Source organism: Lissotriton helveticus, chromosome 8 (genome assembly GCF_964261635.1).
Source record: "Lissotriton helveticus chromosome 8, aLisHel1.1, whole genome shotgun sequence".
In the NCBI taxonomy this organism is placed as follows: Eukaryota; Metazoa; Chordata; class Amphibia; order Caudata; family Salamandridae; genus Lissotriton; species Lissotriton helveticus.
In genome coordinates, this window is record NC_136069.1 from 86,587,392 (window position 1) to 86,603,979 (window position 16,588).

Below are 16,588 nucleotides of genomic sequence, written 5' to 3' on the forward strand. Positions count from 1 at the left end.
TTCCCCCACTTTGGTCTATGGTACGTGGAGGAGTGTGGCTCAATGGTTAGAGCGGCAGACCCTGATGCAGAGTTCTGGCCCGGGGCCAGGGTTCAATTCCCGTCTCGGTGGGTCTTGGGCTCAATTTCCTTGGACCTGACAATTCTCGTCCCGGTGCCTATTCTAATTATTGGCCCCACGCTGCAACTCTGGGCAATAGCTTGCTTAACCTCCACAACAGCCCCAACAGCGCTAGGATGCCTGGCTTCACCATGGGGGTGCCAAGGAGTGGACACTTCACAGGGAAAGCCAGGAAGGGTTCCACAGCGGTATGAGTAATAGCGCCAGGAAACAGCTTGGTGACAGTGCGCTCTACAAATACCTTGACATTTACATTTATGGTGTATCTTCATGTATGTTCATCCATGAGCCTCAATATACGACAGTTTTTATTTTGTGCATTGAAATATTTGTTATTTTTATATTTTTTAGAAATATCCAGTGGTCTCCTGAAGAAGGCGGTCCATCGCGGAAACGTGCGTCGAGATTAACTGCGATATTATAATCACTTGTTGACTACCACTGTACTTATACCAATTGCCATTTCTTTTGAAATGTTTTTAACCTATTACGGAGGCTGTATTACATATGTTGTGTCTACCTCCCTTTTTTAATTATGTTATTGAACAATTGACGTGTACTGTTTTCATTTTGTAATAAATATATATATAATTTCTATATAACATTTGTATGGTGTGTCAGTATATTGAGGTTCCCTCTTTACTTATCAAGGGTTCATGTTTAACCTGATTCTCAACAGGTCATTTGTTGCCTAGGAAGTTTTTAGTATATTTGTAATTAGTCCACGGTTTGATGTGAACCTGAAGGATCTGGTAAACCTGGCAGAACAATCTGTTGCCATACCGTCAGTTTCGATACTTCCTGCTTAGATTAGAAGGCATCCATGGTCCTCTAGAAAATAAATCTTTTTTACTTTGTTTGCATTTTGTCCCACTTCATTGTTTTGTCACTTCGATCTCCCATTTTGCATTTTCTAAATTTTCAACACCTTTTACACATTTCTTACTTTCATAACTTTGGATTTTCCGTTTCATTTCATGATCATTTTTATTTTTGAAGCCCCACCCCTCATTTCCATTGGCTGACCTCACCGTTTATGCTAAACGGTAGCCTGCCATTGGAAATGAGCTGTTTGCGTTGCCTCCCTTTCGCCTTTTGGTCCGGCCCATCCGGACTGGATCACCTGCTTCACAGCTGTCATGAAGCAATTTCTTATCTCCATATATATAAACAAGCCCTTTTTGTAGACTAGGACGATTATGCTAGTTTTCCAAGACACGGGTGGACCAACTATAGCGATTTTATTAAAAACATTAGTTAGAATAGGGACCCAAAGGACCATGGGGCATATTACCAACAACTAGCGATAATTTTTGTCTCTAACTTGTTTAGAGACAAAAATTATCGCCGCACATCGGCGATTTTTATCGCAGATAAACCTTGCTATTAGCAAGGTTTATCGCAAATGCGATAAAAAAACGGCCGCAATGCATGAATATCGCTGAAAAGTCAGCGATATTCATGCATTATCGAGCAAATGCTCTTAGCCATGTTATCCACCTCCCATTGGATAACATGGCTAAGAACTGCTCAGGGCAGGTGTTAGCTTTTGGAGATATTCGCGCTTAGCGCGAATATCTCCAAAAGTTGGTAATAGGAGATAGCGATGTTAGCGACTGTTTCCAGTCGCTAACATCTTGGCACGCCCACTTTGCATGTCATTAGTGATAAATATCACTGACATGCAAAGTGGGGCCCATGATGGTCGCTATCTCCTATTAGCTGTCGTTAACTGGTGTTAGCGACAGCTTGGTAATAGGGAGATAATTTTATCTCCGCTTTCTTGGCTATTAAAGCCCAAAAAGCGGAGATAAAACCCCTTGATAATATGCCCCCATGTTCTCAAAGATAATATACTCAATGTGTGGATTTTTGTGACACATTGTTTGCACCTGATGTACCACTAACTGGACTTATTGCTTGAAATATACAGGATGCATTTATCTCTCCAGACCATATACATAGTGGGTGGCGGGGTGGTAATCAGAATTATCAGATCATTTGGATTGGAATCAGGAAGGGCATCATGGTGGGGACCGGCCGGCAATAAAAGTAAAACAAACATGGGGGCATATTATCAAGGGCAATATCGTTGCTGCACTTTTTGCAGAAAAAGCGGCCATATTTGTATCACCCTATGAGCAAGCCTGCGCTAACATGCGTTAGCACAAGCTTACTGGCACTTTTTCCATCACCTTGCATGTCAGCGATATTTATAGCTAATGACATGCAAGTTAGGCGTTCCTTACTTAAACTCCCTTAAAATAGTCTCAAACTCAACATCGCCCTATTATCAATGCGGCCCCTGACCTGCAAAGCGATAATAAAACTCGCGGTATCCGCGGCTATCGCAGACATTTTACTCCTGTTGAAAACCTGACTTAACCATCTTTCCAATGGGAGGTGGATTAATTGGTTAAGTCTACACTTGCGTAATAGCAAGCTTTTCCATATCGCTATATTTTTATCGCAAGTTATCACCCCTATCGCTGAATTTTACATCGCCTATTGGCAGCATGTTGATAATACGCCGCTGACAGGGCGATGTAATCCAGCGATAATAAAAACCTTGCTAAAAGAGGATTGCGATAATTATCGTATTTTGTTGCTAATATGCCCCATAGTGTCTTATGCTGCTCGGCCTCACCTCCCTGCCTGTTCTTTGGCTTCTTAGCCTACCTTGATCACCGCATCATTCGACTGCTACCAGAAGGCTGCAGTCTCTGCAGCTATTTGTCTCCGAGTTCAGTGTGTGCTGCTGTGCCTGTGACACGCGCACAGTCGAGAAAGGTTCTCAGAAAAGAACCAGTTCGCTATGGTAACTTTCAAAACAGAAAGATTGCAGGGCAGTATCTCCTGTCCATGGGTTACATATCGAAAGTAAATTAATTTGGGTCTTAAGTATATTTCACACATTTAATAAGTGAAAGGAGGAGTACTCATGACAACTACTTCGTCGATGCAGCCAGCGCAATGGGGCGCGTGCAACACTTATTCAAAGACTAAAGAAAGACCACTTAGGGGCACAATGTTTAAACTGGCGGGTCCGTCACAGTTAATGATGCTCTCAAGAGCAGGGTGTACCGTGGGCTCAGCCAGGATGTGGCGTGAAATGGCTGACACTGAATCCGCCCCTTATGGGCAGGTGGCATGGATGCCGTGGGGGGGTCAATGGTGATGGCGAAGCTCTTTGTTTCAGAACCGCGGGTCCCTCAAAGACAGCAGTATGTGGGGATCTGGCCCTGTCTGCACTGGCTGCAGAGCCAAGGAGAGGTGGGCAGACTCTGGGTGGGTTCCATTGTTGCAGCAGGGCAGGTGGGCAGTGTCTGTGCTGGGTGCAGAGCCCCGGGGGAGTTGGTCAGTGTCTGTGTTGGGTGCAGAGCCCCAGGGGAGTTGGGTAGTGTCTGTGATGGGTGCAGAGCCCCAGGGGAGGTGGGCAGTGTCTGTGTTGGGTGCAGAGCCCCAGGGGAGGTGGGCAGTGTCTGTGCTGGGTGCAGAGTCTCAGGGGAGGTAGTCAGTGTCTGTGCTGGGTGCAGAGCCCCAGGGGAGGTGGGCAGTGTCTGTGCTGGGTGCAGAGCCCCAGGGGAGGTGGGCAGTGTCTGTTCTGGGTGCAGAGTCTCAGGGGAGGTGGTCAGTGTCTGTGCTATGTGCAGAGCCCCAGGGGAGATGGAATTTTCTGTGCTGCCTGCAGAGCCCCGGGGGAAGTGGTCAGTGTCTGTGTTGCCTGCAGAGCTCTAGGGGAGGTGGGCAGTGTCTGTGCTGGGTGCAGAGCCACAGGGGAGGTGGGCAGTGTCTGTGCTGCCTGCAGAGCCCCGGGGGAAGTGGTCAGTGTCTGTGTTGCCTGCAGAGCTCTAGGGGAGGTGGGCAGTGTCTGTGCTGGGTGCAGAGCCCCTGGGGAGATGGGCAGTGTCTGTGCTGCCTGCAGAGCCCCGGGGGAAGTGGTCAGTGTCTGTGTTGCCTGCAGAGCTCTAGGGGAGGTGGGCAGTGTCTGTGCTGGGTGCAAGGTGCAAATGAAAGGTTGAATGGATGGATAATGAGAGAGTATGGATGGATGGATGAGTGAGTGGAAGGATGGATGAGAGAAAAGGTAAATATATGGGTGTATGGGTAGAAGGGTAGATGGATGGGTAAAATGGTGTTTGGATGAGTGAAAGGATGGTGAAAGGGTGGATGATGAGCGAGTGAGTGGGTAGAGGGAGGAGTGAAATGATCGATTGATGAATTGATAAGTGAAAGGGTGAATGGATGGATGAGTGAAAGTGTGGATGTAAGGAGGGATGAGTGAGTGGAAGGGAGGGTAGATGGACAAAAGGATGGATAGATGAATGAAAGAGTGAAAGGATAGATGGATGAGAGAAAGGATGGATGAGTGATAGGGTCAATGGATGGATTCATGAGTGGATGGGTGGGTGGAAGGAAAGATGGCTAAGTGAAAGGGTCGATGGAGAGAGAAAGTGAGGATGGATGGATGTCTGAAATGATGAATGGGTGGAAGGATGAGGGACTGGGTGGATGTATGAGTAAGTGAAAGGGTGGCTGGATGGGTGAAAGGGTAAATGGCTGGATGGATGAGTGAATGGATGGATGGATGGGTGGAAGAGTGGATGGATGATTGTACGGATGGATATGGTGAAAGGGTGGATGGATGGATAACGGATAGATGAGTGAAAGAGTGGATGGAGGGATGGATGAGTGAAATAATAGATGGAAGGATACATGATGGATACGTTTGCAAATGGTTGAATATGTTTGGATATGGATGGGCTTACTTACATACTATTGCACGGCCTCCTCGGATGTGTCTGTAAAACGTACCTTTTGTCCCGAAGTTATGTCCTGAATTTTGACTTCCTGTCCTGAATTTTGACCCGTGGTAGGGCAAAGTGGTAGGTGGTAGGCTTGGCCACCGGGGGGGGGGAGAGGGGTGCGGCTCCATGTACTTTGCAGGGGGGCCCCTTCAATTTTTGTTACGCCACCGTCCCTTGATGGCCTTTGGGGGCGACCTCTCCAAAAACAGTGAAAGGTGGTGGACGGCTACGCGTTTCTTTACTTGGAAGTCTAGGTGACCTCTCCGGGCTCGGTGCTCTGCACGCTGAAGTGTATGTGCACAGAGCTACACTGATGCACTGCACGAAGGCACGTTCACTGCAGGACGACTACACTCACGGTGCGGGCGAGTGAATACAGAAACACTGAGTAAAGGGGTTAAATCCGCATGGGTGTGCAATATGTAGGCACGTTACAATGGATCTTGTGCATGGCACACCGTAGTACGCACTACTCGAAACTGACACGCTTGCTGGCTGTCTCGGCCGAGAGGCCATGCATTGAATGAGCGTAGAGTCAGAATAACCTTCTCGCATTCCTGCTGCAATGATCTTTGTGTTTTCGCAAGTCATGGGTTTGCAACTCTCCAAAGTGGCTCACCCTTTCATCCTTTATGAAAAGTCCAGTGTCTTACCGTAAGTTACGGGGTTGAATCTCACCTGAGTTAACTCACCCTTTCATCCTTGCTGCAAAGTTCTGCAAACACTAGTGACTAACGGCCTGATTCATGAAAAAGGAATTCTGCGATTTTCAAATTGCGATTTACAGCGAATCGCAATTTGAAAATCGCAGATCGGCATTCATCATATATAGCGAGAAAATAAAGCGATTCACACGCGGCCGCAAAAAGCGTTAGCGATTTTCTAAAATCGCAGGAAATTCGCTATTACCCTCAAAATCCGTGTCGATTTAGCAATATCGCAAATAGCGAGATCGCAAAAACGGGAAGTCGCATTTCGAGCACAGTGATGACATCACAACCAGGAAGCAGGCAGTTCCCACCCCCATTCAGAACAGTGAGGCTGATCTCGAGGCTGCATCTGAACAGAGCTCCCTCCAGGACACCTCCAAACTTGCCAATCCAACTCATTTGTAACTACAGCAATGGCAGAGGAGCCAGCACCAGGGCCCAGTGACACCGGGCCCAAGAGGACGCTCAAGTTCACTGAGCAGGAGTTGGAGCACCTGATTGAGGGAGTGGTTGAGAACCACTCCAAACTTTTTGGGAAGGACTCCAGGAGGGTGCCGGAGGCAGAGAAACGTCGAATCTGGCTTGGGATAGCTGCTAAAGTGAACGCTGTGGGCGTGACACACAGGTCACTGGAGGAGCTGTAAAAGAGGTGGTACGACCTCCGAGGTCGTGCCAAGGAGAGGGTGGCAGAGAGGCTGGGCAAGACCCTGGCTACTGGGGGTGGAGATCCTACAGTCCCTCCCAACACCCCCATGGAGGACCGCGTGGAGGACACTCTGGAGCCAGAGGCGTGCATAGGGGTCGTCAATCTGGACTCATCCCGACCCAGCCAAGACAGCCATGGTAAGTGGCATGCGACTGCGACCCTGTCCCCTAACAATGGCTAGGACCCTATAGCCTCCCATAATCATCCCAAGTCATGCAAACCATGCACATTAGGTCATGCCCAAAAGCATTGTGGGACATGTAGTCTGCCCACAATGTAGAAGAACCCCAATGCAGCCTCACATGTCCCAAAGTACGCAATGCCAAAGCCAGACAGGGAATGTCATCCAGCATGCATGTAGCAACTGCACGTGTGACAGATACATGCAATTAATGTACGTCCAATTCCCCTCACAGGTGGCGCTGACAACAGCAGCGACAGCGACAGGCTGCTGATTGACGAGGCACCAGAGGATGCCGAGGAGGTGACAACACCGACACTTCCTGCACCATCCGGCGCTGCACCTATCCCCGCAGCCAGGGCAAGACCAACTGCGCCAGCACCATCCGGCGCAGCACCTATCCTCGCAGCCAGGGCAACCCCAACTGCGCCAGCACCATCAGGCGCAGCACCTATCCCCGCAGCCAGGGCAAGACCAACTGCGCCAGCACCATCAGGCGCAGCACCTATCCCCGCAGCCAGGGCAAGACCAACTGCGCCAGCACCATCAGGCGCAGCACCTTTGACAACCGCAACTCCACCACCAGCTGGACCATCTACATCTGGTGCAGCTACTGCAGTGACAGTGCGCACACCCACTGTGGGCAGCCAGCAGAGCAGGCATGGCAGAGCTCGCCAGCAGAACACAGCACGCAGCGGCAGGAGGGGGCTGGCTGTGCGCGTGCCATGCCTGAGCATTGAGCGCCGGATGCTACGCATACACCAACTGCAGGCACGACGGCAAGGGGCTATGCAAATGCAGCTCCACAACATTGGCCGCAATGTGGCCAATGTGGGCGAGAGGATTGAGCGCATGACGACAGCCATGGAGGCCAACACTGCTGCGCTCATATCGCAGCACAACTCCGCCCGCCGCCGCCACCGGCAGCTTCTTACGCGGCTGTCAGCCTACACCCGCTCTAACTATGTAATCGGGTATGCCACCTCCCAGCTCTCACGATGGTCCCTGGCGCAGCAGCAGCAGTTGATCCAATGCGTTGAGGATGTTGGACGAGTGTTGGAGCAGGTCACCACTGCCATGCTGGCACTCCATCCTACTGGGCCAGGCTATGTGGGGGGGGACGACACCAGTGAGGGCACCTCCAGTGTCAGCAGCCTGTCTGCCTTACAGGTTGGCGTGTTACGCCGCAGCACCAGGCCCACTGCAGGGACACGTGCCGTCCCAGAGGATGAGCCAGAGAGGCGTTTGGGTGCTGCGCGCCGGAGGCGCACTTGAGTTTCATGTACATTGGCTGGGACATGCTGCTGATACAAGCATGTCCAGTGTTTTGTTAGGAGCAGTATGGCGCAATACTGCTTGCATTTGAAGAATGGGGACATGACATTATTATTGTGCCTTTAACAATAATATTTATTTCTGCATCATACATCGGCCTCCTGTCATTATTTCCATTGGCATGCAATTGTGATTTGTTGGGTGAGGGGAGTGGGTGCACTAGAAACTGTTCATTGTGATGTGGTTGCGGCGTCTGTGTCTTTCAGCTGGGTTCTCCCCGCGTGCATGACGCACATGTGCAGGTGGCCGGTCGTCCCCTTCCGACTCACTGCCAGAGATCTCTACAGGTATCCGGCGCTTGGTAGCAATGTTGTGTAGTATTGCACACACAGCCACAATGCGGCAGCACACATCAGGACTGTAGTACATGGCCCCACCAGTCTTGTGCAGTATGCGGAATCTGCTTTTCAGTAGCCCAAATGTCCTCTCAATGCAATTCCTTGTGCGTATGTGTGCTACATTGTAACGCCGTTGCTGTGGTGTCGCAGGGTTGAGGTATGGGGTGAGGAGGTATTCACGGAGGGAGTAGCCACTGTCACCTGAATGAGAGGAGCAGAGGGTGAGTGCCTGTGCAGCGCAGATACTTCATCACAGTGTGACATTGTGGGGAAAGTGTACTTATCAAGTAGATGTCCTTCACCAAAGTCTCCCTTGGCCAGTCGTGTGTGGAGGCCGCTGTGCCGGAATATGAAGGAGTCATGTGTACTCCCTGGGTACTGTCAACAATGTCCGTGATGTATGTCTTAGCATTGCAGACCATCTGGATGTTGAGGGAGTGGTAGGACTTGCGATTGCGGTACATGTACTCCGTTGCAGCTGGTGGGCAGATGGCGATGTGGGTACAGTCTATGCATCCTATCACATGTGGGAACTGCGCAACATTGTAGAATTGCTGCTTGGTCTCATCCAAATCCTGTTGGCTGGTGGGAAATTTGATGTGGCGGTGTAGCTGGGTCAGCATTGCGTCAAGGAAACTCCTCAGGCAGCGGGACATGGTGGGCTGGGATATCCCCCCAGCAACCGCAACTATCCCCTGGAAGCTCCCGGAGGCCAGGAGGTGCAGGCTACACAATACCTGGACATGTGTAGGCACGGCATTGGTCCACCTTGTTGGGTGCTGCATCAGGGGGTCAAGGTCCTGTATTAGCTTGATAATCATTGCCCCATTCAGGCGGTACTTTGCAAATATTTGCTCTCTGGTTTGGCCCAGCAGGGTGACCCGCTGGCGGAATATCCTCTCCTAGATTCTGCGTCTCCTCCGTGCTGCTCGCTGTAGCCTTCGCCGCCTGACCACCATGTACAGTCCTGGCATTGTGAGACTCCTAATGCTGCTGCTGCATCTCCTTATGTGTGTTTGGTCAGGCCTGCACCTGTTACTGATTGGGCAACGGTTTTTCAAAAAAAAAATTCAATGGCTTTGATGGTTACCACCTGCTTTGGGTTGTCCTTAATTTGCGCCTCGCAAACAGCGATTTTGGTTTTTTCCGCTATTTGCGATTTTTCATGATTACCGATTGCGATTGTATTGCGAAATCGCTATTTTATTCGCAGAATCCGTGGTTTGTCGCATGTTCCGAATCGCTAATGCTCTCCTGCCGGGATTCTGCGAATCTTTTAGCGAATTCGCTATTCTGTGTTTGCGATATCGCAATTTTCGTGGTGAATGCTGATTTTTAAAATTGCGCTCGCAATAGCTTTTTCGCAGCTATTGCGAGCGCAATTTTGCTTCATGAATCAGGCTGTTAACCCCAAGTCAGGGGTTTCAATCTCAGCAGAGTTTACTTTCACTTTCATCCTTGCGGCAAAGATCAGTGTCTTATCCCCGAGTCATGGGTTAGAGTCTCAGCAGAGGTGACTCCCCCTTTCATCCTTGCAGCAATGATCTGTGCCTTACCACAAGTCATGGGCTTGAATCTCGGCAGAGCTGACTCGCCCTTTCATCCTTGCGACGACTGTGAGGTGGGTTGGAGCAGCTACAAGAGCGCTATGTAAATGAGCATTTGATGAATAATAGGAGCCCGTCGACATACATTAGTGAAGCTCTGCAGTCACGTGACCCCGGCACAAAAACACTTTTCACGAATATTGGACTCGATACAGCCGTTTCCAGAGCAACAGCCGCCGTGGGGGCAGAGGGCTTCATACTCCCACTCGCATGTAAGTGACCACTCGGGCTACCTGCCATTCCGGGTAGACATGGTGGCCATTCTGTACCCGTATCAACAGGGAGACCTGGTCTAACAGTACTGAGGCGTCAGGCAGGATCCAACTACCCCGGTCCTGGACCTTGGGTGGTAGACATAATCTGACATTACAGAGCAGGCAGCGTATACACGATCTGACAGTTCTGAACAGGCAGGTACTGGACGGGTAGACATTATCTGACAGTACTGAGGAGGTGTGCACTGGGCTGGAGACTAGTGTAGTGCTGCGAGGACCAGGAGAGGAGCCCACCCCTATGCCTCGTAGGCAGGATACTGCACCGTGAGGCACACAGGAGATGGGTGCCATCCACAGGTCCTTGCAGTTGGCGACTAGTGTAGCGCTGTAAAGACACACACTGCGCCAGTCTGACCTGTCTGCTCCTTTCTCTGCCCACCCCATTTCCCGCCGCGAGAGGTTCTTGTGCTCTGCTGCTGAACATTGGGGGACAAAGAGAAGCTGTGTTGCCTGGAAACTACAAACTGCTGAGAAGCCGCCGGGCCAAGACTCCTCCTTTCAACACAGCTGATGGAGTGACTACTGGGAGGGGCCCCAGAAGAGCAGGGTGTGCTCAGCTCACCCTCAGTGAAGCCTTGGACTCTAGGGCACTGATGTGGGGATCTATGCTGTGGGACAGAGAGCGGGGCACTCGTGTGGGGTTCCATGTTGTGAGGAAGAGCACAGGGTGCTGGTGTGGGTTTCCATGATGCAGTGCAGAGCGCATAGTGCCAATATCGGCAACACTCACCAGCCCTCATGCAGCAACATACCCGTAACATAAATAAGCAGACAAGACAACTTTTGGTGGAAAAAATTGCTGCAGCTTTATTAGCATACCAACTATGCCAACATGGTGGGTTATCTTATAGGCGATCCAAAGGCAAGCCGCCCCTCGCGGCTACCACCTGATGGGCCAACTTGCATCGTGGCCTTAGCCAATCGGTGCTTAGCGATTGTGGTGAGGGGGTAGCCCCTCCCACTTCCGGTGAACCGTTGGCCCCCCTACGAGGGGCGGAGCATTCAAGCAACCCGCTGTTGTACAGGTTTCCAACCGTCCGTAGGACAGACGGGCGCCGTCGCACCTCAGGGTCCACCGCGAAGACTTCCTGGGGATATTACGCCTCAGCACCCTTTGTGCTCCTGAAGAGGGTACCCCTGAGTACCTTTTTGACTCTGGATCGCCCTGTAACAGCCCTGGGTGTGGCGACCGTCGCAGCCAGGCCCCCCACCAAGGCCGGCATTCCTACTTACATCCTGCTATTTCTAGGGCCTCTCCCAGACCCAGCAAGAACAGGTCCATGCCTGTTCTGGACAGATGTACCCCATCGTCCTCAAAACATCCTGTGGATTTGGTGTGAAGCAACCCATGTCTAATGAAGCCAAATCCCTGCTGCTCGGTGAATTTACGCATAGCGACATTCACCCTCCTACGCACATCCTCCATTGCCACCCCTGATCGAGCTCTATGCCACCAGAGCCAAGGGATGAGCTCGGACCACCAAAGTTCACATGTCCCCTACTGGTTGCTCAATTTGCACATTGGTTTTTTTCATGTTTTGAAGAAATGTCCTTTTCCCCAGGGCAGTCAGGTCGTTCCCACCCAGATGTATAACTAGGATGTTGGGAGGAGGGGTGCCTTCCCCCAGTCTCTGTTGCAGTTTGCCCAAAAACCCATTCCAAAGCATGCCTGGGTGCCCCAGCCAAATTATCTCGGTGTTGGAAAAACCATGACTCCACGTCCTGCATTCAGCCCACTGTGCCAGTCTTAAGACGCCAGAATGGCCAATCACCCAGACCTTTGTTCATGGCAAATAAAGAAATGTGATGTTGCAAAACGTTTATTGACACCACAGCACATCAACATGAAAACAGTAAATTACATTCCAAAACACACTGCTGCCAGTCCCCGGCACTCTGGTGACTGAAACAAAATTAACGTCGTGGGCTCATGGCCATATGTCTCGTTTGAAACACTGGGATTCCCACCGCCCCACTTGTTTGATCCCTTCTGGTGGCAAGCCTTCCTTGAATGCTGTTGTTGCCTCCCCTATGCAGAAAGAGTGACTGCAGAAACACTTGCCCAGATTTACGTTGCTGGACAGCGGCAAGCATGTGTGCATAATGTGTTCCACCTGGAACTTTGTCAAGGGGGTGCCATCTGCGTGCAAAAGCAGATAACCATCCACCACCGTGCGCAGGGCCAGATAGGCGGCGAGCAGGCCCACAGGTCAATACCTGCCATCGCCCAAACTGTGCAGTCAGAACACCTTCCCTTCCTCGGACTGGTCCGTCTTAGAACTTCTAAGAGTTATTTTAAGGGAAGCCCCAGAGAGCACCGCATCCTGTATTTTCAAAGCCACCCTAGACCTGACATGCTTAGATCTAGCCACTAGTTTACGAATTCTGAGGGCCGAAAGGAAGCCAGGCTGAAGGTGGCCGCAAATAATGCTGCCTCAAACGCAGAGTGGGTAGCCTTGTGCACCCAGTCCAGCATCCCCTGTAAGGTCTCAAAGTCTATGGGGGACCTATTGTCCGGTGCCCTCGGTTCGTTCCTGGCCCAATCTTTCAATGCTGATCTGATCAAGTAGGATTTGGTGGTATCGGAACGGCCCCTAAGTCTAGCGTGGTGACTAATTGCCACAAGATGGCCTGAAATCCAAGAATGACTCTTCTCGTTGTCCTTGGCCCACACTATGAAAGACTGTACTCTGTTATCTAGAGATGGCCCGCCTTCCTCCCAGGATCCCACCACTGAACAGAATTTGGCAACGCAGGACCTGTATCTCTTACTGGTCCTGGGTGCTAGGGACAGCTTACCCTACCCCCTCAGTCTGTCTTCCACTTCAGCAGGAACCAGAGGTGTGGTGGAAAAGGGGTCATCTCCTCTCTTGCTCTCGGCCACCCCTTCTGGAACCGGTGCCACTGAAAACGAGAGAGAGCATCAGCCGCTATGTTTTGTACACCCTGAATGTGTCGTGCACTGCATTCAACATTATTGTACTGACACGCCTGCACCAACTCCCTCAGGAGGCACAAAACCAGAGGGCAACTCGCTGGCTGGGAGTTGATGCCCTGCACTACTGCCAGGTAGTTAGACCAAAAGAGGACCCTCTTAGCCACCAGTACTGCAGGCCACAGGTAAAAAGCTATCACAATTGGGAACAACTCTAACACTTTGATGTTGTGATCCACTACTTATCTAGAGTTGGGCCATTTCTCAGCACACCACTCCCTATCCAGGATGGCCCCGATACCTTCTCTTCCTGATGTGTCTGTAAATAGTGCTAACTCAGGGCTGCCTGCCCAAGGAGCCCTCCAAATTACAGAGCCGGTAAAATTGTCCAGGAACTCCGCCCTCATGACCAGGTCCTGTCTCACTCCGTTACTTAGTTTCACCATGTGGTGCTTCTTTTTGACCTTGGTAGTGGCCCTAGCTAGACTTCTGGCAAACACCCTACCCGCCTGGATGACCCTGGCCGCATAGTTCAGCTTCCCAAGGAGACATTGGATGGGTTCCAAGGTGGCTCTGTCCTGCCCCAACACTGACTGGATAAGTTGCTCTAGGTCCCAAACTTTATCTGAAGGCAGTCTGGACTCCCCTGCGATGGTATCAAGCTCGATCCCCAGAAAAGTTAAGACCTGCGCCGGGTCAACTGTTTTACCTGGCGTCAGGACGACCCCCAGGTGGCTGGCCAACTTCTCGAAGTCTGCAAGGGCCTAATTACAGTCCTGCGTGCCATCACTCCCTATGAACAGGAAATCGTCTAGATAATGGGTCACCCCATAGGTATCCTGGAGAGCCGACTGCAGGAAGCAACTGAACGCCTCAAAATATGCACAGGACACCGCACAACCCATGGAACATCTCTGTCTCCTCCATTGGCGCCTGCGCCATCTTCTCATGCAAAACCGTGGTGCCTTTGGGACCTATACAGGCCCTATCCTGTATGTACCACTTCCACTTAATCACACTGGCTTCCTGTGCATGTCCAATCCTATGGGTTTTAGGGGAACTCATCACCCACGGCAGTATCGGGACCTCAGGTCTCAAAATCACATAATTTCCTAAGGTTAGTTGCTCCGTATCCATGAGAGCCCAGTACCATATAAGCTTTTGTTTCTCAAAAGGAATATAGGGGCATATTATCAAGAAAGGAAAATAAAATTATCCCGCTTTAGCGTTAGGAAACTGCCACTAAAGCGGTGATAATGGGCTTGCTATAATACGACCTGGAGAAATCCCATAGAAGCCCAGGTTCAGAACATGGGCTTCTATGGGAATTCTCCAGGGCATATTAGCTAGCCCATTATCGCCGCTTTAGTGGCAGTTTCCTGCCGCTAAAGCGGCGATCATTTTATCTCCCTTTCTTGATAATATGGAACATAATGTTCTCCAGCGTCTGGCAATTACTTCGTCCAAAACCCTGAAGGTAGTTTTGTTCTTCCCTGCTTTTGCCACAAACTCCAATTAGTATATGGTCCCTGCACTGTTACATTCAAATCAACATCTCCATCCCTCACTGGCCACAAATCTAAAGCATGCTGAATAGCCTCTTTTGCTAATTCAAATGCCGTGTGCTGCTGCTCCCCCGATTCAAACACATTCTTCTTTCATGTAACTCTGTCAAAAGGGCCAAAATCTGACTCAAATGGGGAATATGATATCTCCAAAAAATGAATAAACCAATGAACCTATGAGTATCTTTTCTATTTCCCGGTACCGCAAACTGTTTAATTTTCTGTCTCACTTGGGGCACCACTTCTCAATGTCCCTGATGCCATTGGATACCTAAAAATGTACACTCTGTGAGGGTCCCGGTAGTTTGTCAGGATTGATCTCCCATCCTTTGCTTTGAAAGTGCTCCACAATTCTGTCTAATCGAACCTGCACTTGTTCCTGCGTCTCTCCCTGTATCATCACATCATCAATGTAATGACAAATCTGTACTCCAGGAATAACTGACACTTCATCTAAATGCTCTGCCACCAGCCAGTGACAGATCGTGGGACTATGCAAGTTCCCTTGAGGTAAATTTCGGAATGTCATTTGTCTACCGCCCCATGAAAAACTGAATTGCTCTTGACATTCGGGGGCTATTGATATCGAAAAGAAAACATTAGCAATATCAACAGTCAGATACCAAGTACCAAGATGTTTTTGTATTTTCTCAATCAAAGTAACTGTGTCTGGGACAGCAACAGTCAAAGGAGGTGTATGCTTATTCAGTTCACGATAATCAATTGTCATGCGCCAAGAATTATCACTTTTGCGCACGGGCCAACAAGGATTTTTCCAAGCGGGTGTAATCTTGGTTATCACACCTGCTCCTAACAAATCCTGACTAGTCGCAATCATTTTGTTGTGTCCACCTGGAATGCTATACTGTTTCACATGAATCACTTTAGTAGCCTGAGGCAATTTCACTGGGGGAATTTTCAAATGACCGACCCTCATAGCAGCAAATGAAATGTACTGCTTCGATCCAAACTGCTAATGTCCTTCAATTAAATGCAAAGTTGTTCCTTTCAAAATATCAATTCCAATAATATATTCAAAGAGAGGCACAATCAATGCAGTATATTCTCTTTTTGGTATTCTCCCTATTTTCATGCGGACTTTAGTCTGCACTGCTGGGGTCTCTTTGCCGCCTAAACCTGTAATAGTGAAATACTGTCCAGTAAATTTTTGGGGATTTCCAGATATCAGAGTGGCCTCCGCTCCGTTATCTACTAAAGCTTGGGCCCTCTGAATATTACGATGTTTCCAATAAATTTCAATATCAACATAAGGTCTGTTGTCTTTGTGAACCCACCTTTGCACCGGAGCTTAACCTATTTCCTAGTCTGCCTTATATCTGTCTTTCGCCCAGGTCAAATCAGGATACATCGATTCATATCTTTTTAGAATAAAATCCTCTTCATTTCTTCTCTCAACCAGCCCATCGCTTTCTAAGTCTCTCTCAATATTCCTGGTCGAGCGGGCAGCTTTCTCCTCCTCCTTTTCTGGTATCTCACCCTCACTGCCATCTGACAATTGTTGCGCTTTATCTTGCTTATGGACTTCACTGCTTCCTTCCTTTCTATCCAAACCTATTTTTCAATATATCTGCAACAAACTTGATGTAGTTATCCCATCTGTCTCATTTCTCTCCACTCCAACCTGCAATAGAGCCATGAACAGATCTCTCTTAGACAGCTTGTTATTGTCAGTACGTGTCTCAGACCTTGAAGGTCTCTCAGTTTTAATCCACTCACCTAACTCTCCCAACTCACGAACAGCCTCAACCACTCCTGCTAAAGTATTACCAGTTTGATTTATCAACAAAGTCATCATCACTTGCTTGTATGCGGGGAAAAGCGGTATGAATTATTCTATTCTTCACTGATGCGTTCAATACTCCATCCATCAGTTTGTGTGCATGGTCTAGAAAAATAGAAGTCTTCATCACTTCTTCGTTCAATCTCTGTATACAATCTCTCAAAGTATACCAAGGTTTCTCATTCATCTGCCAATCTGACTCTGTCG